A 16,796-nucleotide genomic window follows, 5' to 3' on the forward strand; every position below is an offset into this window, starting at 1 on the left:
AAACAGAAACTTCAGTTTGTCTTTATGGTCAAGATTGCCAAGAATAAATCCTGATAAGCTTTATAATGTTTCCCTTCCCCCAATGTGCAGCAACTCCTTAGTGTATGTAGAAGTATGTGGGCTTTAGGAGGAAATGAAGTGGCAGTTATGCTTTCACAAATTTAGGTGTGATCTTGCTGACAGGTAGAGGACATGGAAAGATACAAACTCTAGTTCAGAATCATGAATTCTAAGCTCTAGGGAAAGGTACATAAAGATGTACATTTTCCAAAATGTTGAAGTGATTTATCCACAGGAAAATAATAGCCAAAATACTATTGCAAGTACTTATGCAAGCTCCAGGCCCACAACTTCGAGGGCTCAGTTCGTGGTAACATAGCTACTTCATTGCTTTCTGGAATTAGTCCATTTAAAAGCTCATGGACGTTTAACTTTCTATCTCTGTTCTGATAGAAGTTGCATGTTATAGACATCATATAACAGAGATTAGATTTCTCCCCAATGCTTTTCACCCACTCAGTTAGCAATACCACATTTACTTTCACATCTTCCCTCATTTGAGTGAGGAGGTATTTCAAGTTTGTACCCCAAGTGCTTATATCAACGTATGGAGGTCAGTCCTTAACATGTGGTGGGCCATGAAAAGCTAAAAGTTGTGATATCTGCCATTTAACAAATGGGAGGGAAGCAAAGCACACAACCTATTCCCCTTCACAAACAAATTGTAGTAGTAAGAGTCTTTGAAATAACTTCAGTTATTAGCTCCAGAATAAAAACGTTTGCAGTGTGGCACAGTGGCATAAGGAGGATGAAGCTATAACTGATCCAGGTTACTAGATTTTATTAGCTGCCCCTGCACTGGAGGAGCCAGAAAAGGAAGGAACTCTTTTTGGCAGGGGCGGGAGTATGGGTGGACAGAACCTCTTCTGGCAGTGGTGGTGGGGGACCAGGTTGATGCAATCCCTTCCAGCGGTGGTGGCAGGGGACTGTGTTGATGGAACCACTTCCAAGTGTGGTGAGGAACCAAGAGGAAGGAACCCATCCTAGCAATGGTGGCAGGGGACCAAGTGGAAGGAACCCCTTCTAAGTGTGGTGGCGGGAGACCGAGTGGAAGGAGTCCCTTCTAGTGGTGGTGGTGTACAGCTGGAAGAAACCAGTTCCAGTTGTCAGGAGGGTCCAGCCAGACGAAACAAATTCCAGTGGTTGGGGGACTAGCCAGAAGGAACCCCATGCAGCACCCGAGAAAGAATGCATCACTTTCAATAGTGCATGGGATTCAAGAGAAAGAACAATTTACAATGGTCAGTGCAGCACACAAGAAAAGACTGAACCATTTACAGTAGTCCAGGGGCACCTTAAAAGAAACTATGTCCCGTCACCCAGGGGAAAAGAAAAGAACCACTTTGTGGTATGAGAAGGGGCAGTTCTGATAGCTGGCAATGGCCTTTACAGAACTGAGCAGGGCTGTCAGCCCTCCCTCAGCTGTTTCGTTTAAGTATGTATGGGTGGGTGAGTAGGGCCATAAGGCAAGCACCATCAAATGACCAGATAGTTGTCTTTTGTAGACTCTCACCTCTGATTAAGGAATGAATGGGTCAGATGGCTGAAGGGGCTGATGAGCGGCAGGCAACATCGGTAAAGAGCAAAAAATGTTTGCACTAAGACAACTTCAATTTTATCAACTCTTTTGCCATCTGTTAGCTGGCAATGAAGTAGTCAGCCCAGATAATGTACTCATTACTGCCAATAAGGCAGGAAGTCAGGTCTAATGAACAAGACTGGTGATGGGGCTATCTGGCACTAAGGCACAAAATTATTGCAGTGGCATATATGGCAACAGAATGTGGAGTGCACTATGTGGTAACAGAATGTGGAGTGCATTCAGATGTCTGTTCAACAAGATAACAAGGGAGGTCAGGACAAACTTGTAATGCCTATTATAATAAGGAAGATATACATTTTGCTACAGATTTGTAACAGAGTACAGCATGGAAATGTATTATTCAAATAACCGAAGAGAAACAGCACTGACTGGAAAATAGTTCAAGCAGATACTATGAAAGCAGAAAGGAAGAATAGAAAGTTGAATACAAAACATTACTGCCAGTAGCCATTTAGTCCTAGAAGCACTAATGTTTGCCATTATGTAGAAATGTTTACCAGGAGAGGATGTTTATGTTGCTGGTAATGACAGCTCAGTATAGGAACCAGCATTAAGTAATATGGGAAAAGCTACAGTCCTCGAATACCAGTAGAGGTGGTGAACAGCTTTCCTGAACAAATTGGAGGCCAAACTTGGAGAAAGTGATGAGCCATATAACATATTTTACAAGACATACATATGCTTTATTGTCACTCATCTTGACCAAGTGGTTCATTAGACATACCATGCAACTCATTTTACTAAGCCATCTGTGCAGTTTCCATGCTGCACACCTACAACACAATACATTCAGTGGCATCTGTCCCACATTTCAAAGGCACGGCTGTGTGAAACTGCCACATCTTTTTCCAAAGGTGGTATAACAATGTCAAGGTGGTACCGTTTTCATCCAGTAGAATTTGTACTTGCTGTTACAAGCTGAACATTTTGGACTGAAACTTCTTTACCCATCGACTATTCAAGAAAATAAGGTCTTTCTGTTCACAGGAAAACAAGAAAATGCAAAAAACTAACCACCATAATTTTACAAGGCTCAAAAACTGAATGACAAACTAGAATTATAAATTACTACATAAACTTTACTTTAAGTTGTGAATGGCTGAAATGCTGTTTTAACCATGCAGTAAATTGACAAAAACTCATTCATGCAATAAGATAAAACACACGAGGGTAACAAAAACCGATGTTAAACATATATTTACCATGGGCGGATTTAAGGGGGGGCTGATAATGGTGCTATAGCACCCCTCCCCATGCTTACATTAAGTAAGCCGACAATAGTTCTTATTCAGGGTTTTCCGTATTACAGTTTCATCTGTAAACTGCACTTGCAGGTAAGCTCTTGTTATTGTTGATCTTTTTCATTGTGAATTGGTGCCATTAGGTTAATTAGCAGATAATCAGTTGATTGTCTCTGTAAAAAAGAGACTCTGTAAAAAAAAAAAAAAAAAAAATCTCTTGTTTTCCCACCTTACTGAACTAGAGTAGTCCAGTTTCAGAGTTGCTGATCCCTGGGCTTTGTTTTTAGTTCCTGTTACTGATCCATTGCCTTATTAGGAAGGAGGGAAGTTTCTTTGCTTACCAGTGGGAGTGGGAAGCACTGAGCAGCCTTTTTGTCCGAATTGGTGAAGTTTCAGCCAGAAACTAGTAGTCTATTGGTTGTTTTGGGCCAATTCATAGCTCCTTTCAGCCCCCTGCTATAAAACACGCTAAACACGTGTTTTCCAGCTTGTACCAACTCTGCACAGATCCTCGTGGTGGCCTGCAGAGTGATCCAAGCAGCAGAGAGCTAAGAGAGTGACTTTCTACCAGATATAAGTATTTTTGTGGCTTTCCCACTGTTATTAAGCTAGCGACTGCATTTAGCCTGTTTTACTGCTACTTTAAGTGATTTCTGCATTTTACACTGTTTATTGCACTTTAAGTTACTAATTGTTGCAAATTGTTTCTGTAGGCTACACACTAAAGTGCGCTAGCCGATTTACAGCATTTATAGCATTTACTGTCTGTTTTTTTCCTTAACTCTGTAATGAAACAAAAATCTCTTGTTTTCCCACTTTACTGAACTAGAGTAGTCCAGTTTCAGAGTTGCTGATCCCTGGGCTTTGTTTTTAGTTCCTGTTACTGATCCATTGCCTTATTAGGAAGGAGGGAAGTTTCTTTGCTTACCAGTGGGAGTGGGAAGCACTGAGCGGCCCTTTTGTCCGATTTGGTGAAGTTTCAGCCAGAAACTAGTAGTCCATTGGTCGTTTTGGGCCAATTCCTAGCTCCCTTCAGCCCCCTGCTATAAAACACGCTAAACTGTACTGCTGATCTAACCAGCATATCCTATAACTGAAAAGTTCATCTCTACTTGATTCCCAAGTAGACTATTCTCTATCTGTAAAGCCTAGCACTTACTCCTACAGTACTTGCACCTTGATAAAGCACTCTTATTATAGATAGTACCCCACCAGCCCAAAACCCACTTCCCCGAGTCCTTTGAAAGTTCTTTATCTACTACTTCTAGTATGTCGAGGGATCAGTTGCTAGTGTCCTCTCCAGCTCAACTGGTGAACCTGGGAATATTGAGGCAATGTTACAATTGCCTCATGTACACAGACAATCCTCTCCTTCTCCCACAAAACACAAATACATGCGAGAGATGCAACTATACGGCCAAACTGGAGGCTGAGCTCTCTCAACATAGGACTGGCAAGACCAGACAGGAGGAGAAGGCAACCACACACAATACATACCCAGTCACACATGGTACCATCACAACTTCAAATCATACACATACTCACACAAAGACATACTCGGGAGGCTCTGGTCAAAAATTTACCAAAACAGCAGAGGCCACCAAAGCAGACACCCAAACAAATACCACCTCACGACCCAACACATGCAACACATAGACCACACAGTCAGAGTGTCAAACAGTCACAGCCCTTAAGGCCAAACAAAATGCCAGACACACTTGTCATTGGTGATTCCATAGTCAGACACACTGACGTCCCGCTCACCAGACTGAGTAAGGAGAAGGTCACAGTAAGCTGCCTGTCGGGCGCTAGAATCCGCCACATAACGCAAGCACTCAGGTCTCTCAACAGCAGGTACAAGTACGACTCAGTCATTGTCCACGCTGATGTCAGCGACCTGAGACGTACCTCCTTGGACTACATGAAAAGGGACGCCGAGGAGCTCTCTGATTATGTAGCCCAGGCAGGTATGACCCTGACCTTGAGCAGTATCCTACCTTCACCTAGAATGATGCCACAATACAGTGATAAGATGATCAGCTTTAATAATTGGCTTAAATTCTGGTGTCATTCAAAGGGTATCCAATGTCTGTCTGCCTGGGATGACATGCTGGACAAGCCACGCTGCTTCGCAAGGGACGGCTTGCACCTGTCACCCCTGGGCTTCCGGATATTGGCAAAGGCTCTTGCCACCCCATAGTGCCTTTTTTAGGCAAGGCTCAAATTCTAAACCTACCACCCTAGAACACCAAAAAGGAAAAAAACTAAGGGTAATGCTGCTCAATGCCAGAAGTCTCAATCTCAAGATGCACGCACTCGAGGCCCTTCTCAATATGGAGAACATCGATGTTTGTGCTGTGACAGAAACCTGGTTCAAGGCTCCTGAGAGCACCCCAGCACTAACAGGTTTCACCTCATATCATACGTTCCGCCCCAAAATCCGGACAACACCAAGAAAGGAGGGGTGTCCATATTCATAAAGGACACCCACACCTCAAGGTTGGTGGCAACGCACGATGCATCTGAGACCATCCAGGTGCAATTAACCATAGGCAAGACTGCTCTGCAATTTGTAGCATGTTACAGGCCACCCTCTCAAACTCAGGAACCTCACATGGCCTTCCTGAAAACATTGGAGGGGATAAATGTATCTCCAAACACCATCATACTAGGTGACTTCAACTACCCTAATATAGACTGGGAACACTACTCAAGCCCGAACACTCTAACCCAAAGATTCCTGGAGTTCATAAACTCAAATGCCATGGAACAACTAGTCACCATCCCCACAAGAGGTGAAAACATACTTGATCTCATCATCACGAACATGGGATCAAAATGTTCAACACCGGAAGTATACCCCTCACTGGTGAGATCAGATCATAAACTAATCTCGCTGGAGGTCCTCATCCCACCCCCACCTGAAACAAAAAAGACCACAGTGAAAAACTTCTCAAAAGCCGATTTCACACTTCTAAAAACTAGTGTGGTATCCTTTAAGGCCCCTGAGCCAGTGGTAAACATTACTCAAACCGCTGAATCACTTACAAATGCCTTCTACCAGCACCTACAGGACTGCATGGATCAGGCAATCCCAAACAAAACTAAGACTCTCTGTACCAAAGGCAAGCGTCCAGTCTGGTGGACCCCAGCCATAAACAAGCTCTACAACAAAAGGAGGAAGCTACTACAAGATAGAGCAAAATCCTTGAAAGGTAAGACACCTTTGATCATTATAAGTAAAACACTAAGAGCTCTCATAAAATCATCCAAGGCAAATTTTGAGAGAAAAATCGCCAAGGACTCTAAAGACAATCATAAGGCCTTCTTTAGCTATGTTAGAAACCTAGGAGGAAACTCCCAGATATGCTCAGAATTAGTTCAAAATGATGTGAAAATTACTGAACCTACACACATTGCTAACATACTGGCTGACAGGTTCAGTGCAAACTTCTCCCCTCCCCAAAAGGAGAGATATCTATTCCAGAGGATTGTAGCCCCCAAACATCTCCAACGCCCAGGTGAGAACTGCCCTCACTAAGGCAAAAACACAGCATCCATGGGACCGGATGGTGTCCCCGGCTGTGTGCTTCATGAACTCAACGAGGAATTAAACCCACAGTTAGGACAGCTGTTTAATCTTAGCCTCACCTCAGGATACGCACCCAAGGAGTGGCGCACGGCGACTGTGGTCCCACTTCATAAGGGCGGTGCCTCCACAGACCCTGGAAATTACCGCCCCATTAGCTTGACAAGCCTTATCTGCAAAGCCATGGAGAGGATCATAATGGAACTCATAAATAAAGACATAGGGAACTTGCAGACTTTGGATCCAACCCAGTTTGGCTTTGTCAAAGGCAGATCCTGCCTCTTAAACTTGGTTGACTTTTTGAGACAGTCACCAAGGCCATTGATGAGGGAAAGGCAGTCCATACAGCCTACCTCGACCTGGCAAAGGCCTTCGACACAATACCCCACTCAGGTATCATCGAAAAACTCATCAGCTTGAATGTAAACCCATACATCACAAGATGGGTTGCAAACTGGCTAAGCGACAGAACCCACAGGGTCAGAGTTGCTGGAGCCATGTCAGACTCAAAGCCTGTCACAAGTGGTGTCCCACAGGGCTCAGTCCTGGGTCCATTCTTGTTCGGCATCTACTTTTCTGAAGTACAAGCAAACACAGGAGGGTTATAGCTGACAAAGTTTGCAGATGACTGCAAACTAGGCGCCATAGTCGAAAACACATCTGACACAGATATCCTCCAGAAGGGCCTCACAGAAACGGATAACTGGTGCCAGAGCCATGGCCTGAAGTTAAACGCCAAAAAATGCATAGTCATACCCTTCGGAAAAACAAGGTTACCCCTAGCTACCATATAGGTGACAATCCACTGAGCACAGAAAAGTCATCAGGGATCTGGGGACCCAAGTTGACAGTAGTCTTCGCTTGACACTCATGTTGCTAAAGTAGTTAGGAAAACCTTCTATATCACCCACCTGATCATGAAGGGATTCACATCTAGATCAAGGGAGGTCATCGTCCCCTGTACTCATCACTCATTAGACCTATGATTGAGTACAATGCCCGTTCGAATGTATCTGACCAGACACCTGATGCAGCTTGAAAGGCCCCAAAAGTTCCTCACCAAAAGGATAAAGGGTCTCAAAAATATGTCTTATGCTGCCCGACTGAAAGAACTCCAGCTTTATTCAGTCTCATACCGCTTGCTCAGAGGTGACCTGTGCCTGACATATAAGGCCATGTCAAACCCAGATTTGATGAATATGCTTCACCTCAAAAATCTAGATCCCTCAGAACCACAAGGGCGGAGACTTAAACCTTGACACGGTTATAAATAGAACGTGCTGGAGGGACAGATTCATCACCCAGAGACTCCCTATGCTGTGGAACAAAATCCCGGTACATGTGAGGCAGAGCACCTCGCTGGCCTTGTTCAAGAGGAATCTTGACCAATGGATGGGAGATCGCAGATATACCCCAGGGATTACTTCAGTGTCACTGCTTGACAGAGGCACAGAAAAATGATAGGCATAGTTTTTATTCAAACTAAAGGGGTGGCGAAAGCCACATAACTATGGGCTAGGCTTATAAATGCCCTTGGGCAGATAGCCTAGTATGAACCTATGAACCTATGAAGATTTTGTACTTTGCAACTCATTAGAATAAATTCTGAAAAGTAGTCCGAGCCTTCCATTTGTAACAGTCAACCATGACAATCACCAAAAGTTATTTTTCTTCCAGCCAGTAAACTATATAATCATTTGTTATGACTCCCAGATATTACTATGCATATACCAAATACCCGCCCCCCCCCCAAAAAAAAAAAAAAGTTACACATTAAATAGTATGCTCATGGTGCAACTTTCATTACATCCGATATAATTATTTCCTGGTATATTTATTTAATAAAAGGATTTAGTAAAATGTATGCAATATCAATGAAATGATGTTTGACTGTTCTGTAGTGTTACTCCCAATTGCTTGCATAAGCAGTTTGTTTATTTTTTTTAATATGAAGGTATATGTGAAGGAAATAAATGCATACTTGTTAATAAAAATGATGGCGCATGTAATATTATGATGTGCATGACTGACCTTCCAGAAAAAAAAGATTATAATGTGTTCCTCCAACTCACATGAACTCCAGCCTTACAACTGTGACACACAGATCATGCATTATGCTTATTCTCAATGTGCACAGCATTGTGGCAGAACTGGATTTTGTAATGGGCTGCAGCAAACTGTTTGTTAGACAAAAATACTGATCTATGTTTACTAAATTAATGAAGACTCGTTTCCATCCTCTGAAATTCCACATGATATAGCGGCGATTGTTACTCTGATTCCGTCAGTACACTTATTCTTTTTATTTCCATTGTTTGCTCTATAACACAGTGATGGCGCTATTGTCTCACAGCAAGAGGTTCCCCAGTTTGATTCTTCACTGGGATACTTTCCGTGTGGAGTCTGCATGTCCTGTCTGGGCTCACGTGGATTTCCTCCCACATTCCAAAAGACAAAGTAGGTGGATTGACGCTTTAAACTGGCCATAGGTGTGAGCGTTCATGCAAGTGTGTGTTATGGAATAAGTACCATGGCAGGGCTAGCAATCTGGATGCATGAACCTTGACTCTAGAGGATTGTCACTGTTGAAGTGACACCCTGAACCCCATGTGCAAAAATGTGAAAGGGTCTATGGCTGTATCAAAAGCAGATTTATGTCTTTAAGAGATTAAAAGCAAATTTCAAAACAGAATACTGATTTAAGAAAACTGGCAGGAGAAACTTAAGTACTGTTGAAAGAGTAACCTAAAGTTGTCAGATTCTATAAATTATTTTGTTTTTGTACTTTGTACCAATTTATAATTTTATAGGATTTTGGTAGAAAATGGAGAAACAGTGGCTTTGAGTATGAATTCAGAAAAACATATCACTGTCTGAACAGACAACCCAAAATGTGTTCTGTAATAGGTTGCTCAACAGCTAGTAGTGTAAGACTGAAGTCCCCAAGTCACTAGGGGAAACCAACATTACCAAACATAAGTAGGGTTGCCACCCTTTCAAATGCCAAAAGTGGGACATTTCTGGTACAAATGACATTTTGCAGGGTGAAACATACCCACGGCCAGTACCAAGGACAGAACTTCACTTTTTTGCATAAATAAATGTTTATTCTTGTATCATTTTAGTTGCTTATTCTGTTTCTTATAACATTTAGATGTTTCAGATACAGAACAACTGTTTTATACAACTATTACATAAAATATAGGAAATTATTTTGTCCTAAAATCTCAGGACATTTGCCATTTTTTCAATTTTTTTGCAGGACACAACTGCCCAGAGAGACAGGTGGTAACCCTAAACATAAGGAGTGTGAAAATTGATTTTGTACACCTTGTTCAGTGCAAACTAGACACAGTTTTGTCAAGTACGTTCAATTCTCTTGATACTGAATCCCTGAATCACCCCCCCCCCCCAGGAAGTCACCACCAGTGTAGTTTCTCAGTGTGCACGTGCAGTGATTTACTTGTTTTCACTGGTTTCCTTTCTGTCTGTGTTGGTACAACTAGTAGAGTTTATATACAAGTTCAGGGTGTCTGAAGGGGCTTGTCCACCACATAGGCATCGAAAGATGGCCCACCCCAAACTATGACATTTAAGTTTTTCTTCAAGTTAAATCCCTGACAATTGTGCTAGGCAAGTTAAGTTACTCACAAAGTTTTAACTTACTGATTCATAGAAGAAGCATATAAAACCCCAAGATAACTGTTAGACCAGCAGAGTTGAAATTCATCCTCTAGTAGCAGGAAGAAACAAATTCCACTTATATTAAATTACTATGCCCAATGGTATCTGCAAATACATTCCTTTACTTGGGCAAGTACATTTTTCTTCTGAAGATCTCTCAGGAACTTTGACTTACAGAGGCCAGAATACCTACAAATATCTAACCTTACGCCTACAACACAGACTTGTGCATAACTTGCTCAGAAATAGGCTCACACATTTAGAAACTGTTATAGGGGAACATCATTTGAAAATGATTAATTTGCAGGGACAACACAAATGTGTAGCTAGCTATCCCTACACCTGGTGCCACCGCCCTCCCCCAACATTAAGTTGAAGAAAAAAAAAAAAAAAAAAAAAAAAAAAAAAAAAAAAAAGAGACTGCTCTTTCTTTCCTTTAAACTACTTTTCTTCATGATGACTGCCCCTTTACCCTACCCTAGCTACATCTCAGAGTATTTTTTGTTGCGTCTTTCGGCTTTTCCCTGTTAGGGTCGCCACAGCGGAACTCCGGTCTGCTAATGATTGGCAGCAGATTTTTAAATGCCGAGTTGCCAGCTCTGACGCACAACCTTCAATGAAGGTACGCCCATTCACGCACATCTCCACACAGAAAATGCTTTAGCAGAGAATCAAACAGGACAGCGTCTTACTGTGAGGCGACAACGCTACCGCAGCACCACCACCACAGTTAGCTACACCTCAGAGTATAAAACTGAATTTTCTGGCTTAATTCCAGTTTACACCAGTCAGTCTTTGAAGATGAATGCTTTATTATAATAATTTTGTCACCAGAAAATTCAGAGTATGAAGAAGCTGAAAAATGTCTTTCCAGTAGGAAAATGAGGACAGATATTCAAAACAAAGTGACTTGGTATAATATGTTGAAGTAACAGATAACCAGTTTTGTAGTACATCTTACACATATAAATAAAATCAGTAAATATTAATTGCCAGGACTGAATGGGGTTGCAATATTTGAGGTTTGTGGATAGGGCAGAGGAGAGAAAAATCCTGTTACTCATGTAATGTTGACTGGAGGAAGGAGTTATTTTCTTGACCATTAGGATAGGACATATAGACAAACCAAAGCTGCTAGTGGGTGATATATTGTTAGTGTCCCTTCTTTCTATGCAGTGAATTAAAACACAAAATTGTTTTGCATAAATTAAGGAACAAAGTACAACATACCGCTTTATTTTCATATCACATTTTAGTGCAATTTAGCTTATAATTGGATCACTTTATTTAGCACAGTGTTGCACTGCAGTTAGATTAGTCTTGTTTTTTTTGCAGTCCATGCACATAAATGTGCCAGCACTACCACTGTACAAACCAGGTTCTGAGGTTCACCATGAGCTGACGTTTACCATGGAATGCACCAGTCTGCATTTAACTGCATGTTGGACAAGTTTTCAGGGTCACACTGGGAGATTCAAGTGCCTATTTTCCCAACTTGGGAAACCTAGAATAAAGTAAAGTAAAGCACAGCCTGCGTACTAAACTTACAGGTTTCGGTACCAGCCTGGAAGTAAAGATAGTAAAGATTAAAGGGCTGTTTGCAAGAAAGCAACTTTTTTCCAGAATTTATAAAAGAGAGGAAAAGATAATAGCAGAGAGACAGTGCATATGATGGCACTAACCAGATTCTACATTGATGGCCTGCTGTTCATGAATTGTCCAATCATAGTTAGCACCCCTATCTATGCGAGGGTTGGGTCTATCACATTGATATTGCAAAGGTACAGAAGTTCAAAATGTCAGCATGCTTTAATTGCAAATGTAGGTACTGAATAAAACATCTGAACATATTTACAAAGGTGCCAAGCATTCATAATTTCTAAGCAGCAATGTACATAATTTGCAAAGGTACAAAGTGCAGATATAGCTGAGGCAGGATTTTCAGAATGATAGACCATCTTCCAAGTGTATTCAAACACAGAATGAAAGGCCACCGAGATAAAGGAACTGCTTAAACAAAAAACAGTATCCAGATAAACAAAGTGCCAGGCCACCAAGGCTGTAGGTTGTTAAATTTATTCAACGTAAAAGTAAAAAAAAAAATAAAATGAGTAAGTGCTTTCATAATACAATAGATTGCTTCAGACAGTCTCATTAAAAAGCACAACCATCTATATAGCAATTGTACTGTGACAATTTCCTGCTGCAAGAAGCATGTAAAAAACTTTTAATAATAAAAAAAATTACATCGGATTATAGCAATATACTTACAAAACACCAAAATACAAAACTTTAAAACATTTATATAAAAACTATACATACATTTTAGTGTGGGAGTGGGCGTGACATCTTCCAAGTGTAGCCTCACTCCAAACTCTTAAGTACAGCCCCTTATCCTGATATGCAGGCTTAAGTTAACAAAGGCCACATCTAGGTAGCATTATATCAGTGTGTCATTCAACAAAAACATTAACTGGTAACCTACCAAATAACAAGTTAATAGTTCAGAGAAACAACTGTGTAATTTATGGGCAAATGTTGCTGCTCTACGTTAAAAATATTCTTGAATGTTACAGCCCCCTATGCCGTACAGTGTGAGGGGTGGCACTCCTATCTACTTATGTTTTTAATCACTACCTCTGAGTAAAGTTCATTTTAGTCCTGAAATTTCCCAATAATCAAATTTTTCAGTCGGGATTGCTCTTGCTCTCAAACTTAGGAGTCACCACAAATCAGTAAATCAATAATTAATAATCAATACTTAATGACAAAATAACCAGCACTACAAGTGTGATTCATTGTGCATGCTAGGTTATACCCACAGCAGTTAAGTATCGAAGGAACAAAATCACTTGTCTCAGATTCTAAATCATAGTGTCAAAGATCTAGACAGTGGAATTTAAAAGATGTGGGCAAGTATTCAAAAGGCTACAAAAGGAAACATTTAATTCAATGTTTTATTCAAGCAGGAGATTTAGCAATGTTCAATAAAAGAAAAAAAGTATGACCTTTCAGTTTAATACTATGATTGCAAAAGAAAAATAACACCACTTAAGAAAGATTTTATTTAAGAATCATTATAATATATAGCAAAGGTTATATAGCTACATAGTAATCACTTCATGTCACAGTGGCCCAAAAATTAACTTCTGCCATTGCAAAAAAAGCAAAAAAGTACAATAAGAGTTCTACTAGATTCATATGTATTAACTGAACAGTCGTGGGAAATTGCTGCAGTCTGTTTTAAAAAAAGGGCACAAACTATTTAACAAGATTCATAGACATTTATGTACCCAATTTACAATAACCACTGAGTCATGACCACAGAAAGATTAAGACTGGTTCTACAGAATATTTTACTAGCTTAACTCTTGCAGTCATGTACTCCTTTCTTTCAAATTTAAAGAGGTTAAAGAGTATTTCAAAGCAAAGCATGAAGTCATATAATGGCTCGAGCTGAATCTTTCAGAGCAGTAAACTTGGGCTATTCATCCTTCTACTGACATACATTAGCGTCAGCCTACTTAGTGCATTTCTGTCAGCTGTTAAACTAGATGCCTACCAAACATTAGCCAGTTTCTTCACATCTGCTGGTCAGTAAAGCAGTCTGACATGTCTACCCACTATACCAATCTCTTCCATAGGTCATAACTCAGTTCATGTACTGCAACTAGTACACCACAGACATTACTGCATATGCATACTGTGCCTGGCCACCCATTTTTTACTTCGTCTATTGCCATCTTTTGCATAATTTAACCCATCATAAAGAGATGTTTTATCACTTTAACAGCTATTACGTGTGGCCATAGCTATCCTAGAAGGATGTATATGAAAGCCTTTCATGACTCATCTATGTCCAAGTTACAGAAAATTTGAACCAGCTCAATACTTACACTCAGTACCAAGTTGCATAAAATACAAATGCTGTAGCTATTCTTTGAAGAAAGCAATCAGAGATATTGGGCATAGAAGGTGGTCAAATATGACCAGACAAATGTGGACAAGTTAATAGATCTAAAAGTGCCATTCACAGAAAAAAAAAAGGTTTGTATTAATTGTGAAAGACTGGTACACAGCACAATATTTTTTAATCATAAACGAGGATGCTCTGCATGAGAATTAGGTTGGCACATTTTACATCCTAGTAAAACCTGACATTTTAAGTGTGATACGCATCTGCAAGGAGGATACAGGATTAATCACAGCCAGAATCAAGATCATGATATGATTTTGGAATTAAAAAAAAAAAAAAAAAAAAAGAAAATCCAGCTTACAATGACCAGTAACTGAGTTAATACCCCTAAAACAAAATCTTCAGCAGAAAAGAAAAAAAAAATAAAGTAGTAATGGTGGAGATCAGTAAAATGGCTTTCATATTAAAGGTATATTCTTAGGACCTCAACATTTTCAGACAATACCATATTTATAATTTAGAGATGAGTTACTCAGCTTTGCTCTGAAAAGCAACTCCACAAATGAATGAATAAAGATTTTTGAGGCAGACTTCAACTGTAAGCTTCCATGCAAAAACTGGAAACCTCCATCATTCACTAAGATAGAAGACCTTGCAAGAGAGTCTGTTCTTAAGCAACGTGCCAGAGACAGACCAAGACAATCAACACTAGACTTGCCTGAATGAGCCATTTCAAGTCTAGCCCAAGAGGTATGGAGGTTGCAATGTAAACACTGAAAGATCCGATATCAATATAAAACAACTATAATAAAGTATGACAGGAAAGAAATAGAAGCACAAGTAACATACCCTCAAACATTGCATCAAAGCAGCCCAGGCCCTAAAAGCTTGCCTTAAGAGCACATTAAACCTAGAAACAAAGCAACATAAGGGTATCTTGACAATAAAGGAACTTACAGCTCACCAGTTACACGATAGTAGTTTTATGTCACTGTAATAGCCTCCCCAGAGGGAACACATGCCTTGTGCCACTTAATTTACTGCACTGCATCCACTTCTTATCTTCATCTTAAGTACTAGCCATTTCTCATTAAGCATGCATTTAACACAGATATGTGGAAGCAATAATCCATACGCATTTAACACAGACGTATGCGGAAGCAATAATTCATACCTGTTTTACTTGAGCTGTTGCTTGTTTTCAGCTTTTGCTATGGCTCCATGTACATCTTCAATCCTGGGGGCTCTGGTTCCATTTGCACTTAACATCTATGTAAAGCAGTCTTAAATCATCCTTAGCCCAATAGCAAAGACACTGATTTAGATTTTAAAGTGTTTTAACATGTTTTTATGGACTAAAATTAAAGTAAAATTCTAATGGTTAAATGCAATGTCTGGTACATGACACCAAAAGCAAACTGGAAGAATTTAAAAATACAGGTTTTTCTGAGTAAAGGTCTGATATAAAATACCAAATTCCATGTTTGTAGTCCAGAAATCAGTCTAATCTAATTTATGGAATTGTAGCATTTCCCTGGAAAATTAAATCAGTGTCATTCTTTGCCAATAAGACATGAATCCATCACTATAACAATTCATTCTATACCATCTTAGATGTGAAAAAAGTTGAACATTTTATAACCAAGCACATTCAAGAAATCATTAAATTGGTCACAGTAAATCATCATTAACACTAAGTTTGATTTCCTGGGTCTGAGCATAGCATAACAGATGGTGTAAGCTTTATTACGGGGCTTTAGTGTGTCCACATATCAAACAAAACAAAGAACCGGAATTTTTATTTTAATATTTTATTTATCCTTTGATGACTGGGTTAGTACTATTATGATAATGGCCTCTTTTCAGGGGGACCCAAGGTGGTATTTATACTACTAGGGGGATCTTGAGCAGGGCATAAGGGAACTTCAGATGGGACCATGGTTTAATATCCCATCTAAAAGACGGAGACACTCAGGAGTGCAGCACCACCCCTTATGCTGCCCTACAAGGTAAGCAACTGATCTCTCTGGAGTGGGAATAGAGTCCACAGCCTTCTGCATAAAGGCGAGTATGTTACCTATTGCATTACTGCCACTACTATCTTACCAAACTCAAAACTACAAAAAGTCAATTACACCAGAACTGTCTTGCTTCTATCACTTAAAGCACCAAATTACATTATACACTTCCGTCAGCTCAGAGCTAGCAAGTGGTGTTACCGTCTTATAACCCAGTGCGGCCATGATATGGTGCTCACACTAAGTTGTAGAAACAATTGTGGATGGTGCTCAACTGCCTACAACAGACTAGCTTGTTTGATGCTAAAGATGCGATCGATCGCAAACTGTATTCCAGCTAAACAAGATCTGCACATAGATGTGATGCAGCTGACCAAAGGTAACAAGTTATTGCACACAAACCTCCTGCTTCCTGACCAGCAACTCTGACCTTCACATTGAGCCTGGAGTTAGGACCCCAAAAAGGCAATAAATCATATGGACTCCACATACACAACCACAAACATTTCTGGTACAAAAAGTCAATACACAGAAAATTAGATTACACTTACCTGTTTAGATGACTCTTCAATCCCAGGAATCTTCATGAACCTGTAGAACTGGAACTTGAGTGTATAATGGCTGCAAAGATCCTCCTTTTGCTAAAAGTGGTGCAGATCCCAAACCAGTTTTTTCATGCTTACAT

General features: G+C 40.2%; 1 long non-coding RNA gene across 1 annotated transcript in view; it reads right to left on the minus strand.

The window, feature by feature from the left end:
- Positions 1-16,101, minus strand: part of LOC122811321 — a 1,024,361-nt gene extending 1,008,260 nt beyond the window's left edge. The window contains exon 1 of the long non-coding RNA XR_006366235.1: positions 15,268-16,101. This is a non-coding gene — a long non-coding RNA (uncharacterized LOC122811321). The remainder of the gene's footprint in view (positions 1-15,267) is intronic.
- Between the last annotated feature and the right edge of the window lie 695 nt (positions 16,102-16,796).

This window comes from Protopterus annectens, chromosome 9.part0, assembly GCF_019279795.1.
Source record: "Protopterus annectens isolate FY-2018-M chromosome 9.part0, PAN1.0, whole genome shotgun sequence".
Classification (NCBI taxonomy): domain Eukaryota; kingdom Metazoa; phylum Chordata; order Ceratodontiformes; family Protopteridae; genus Protopterus; species Protopterus annectens.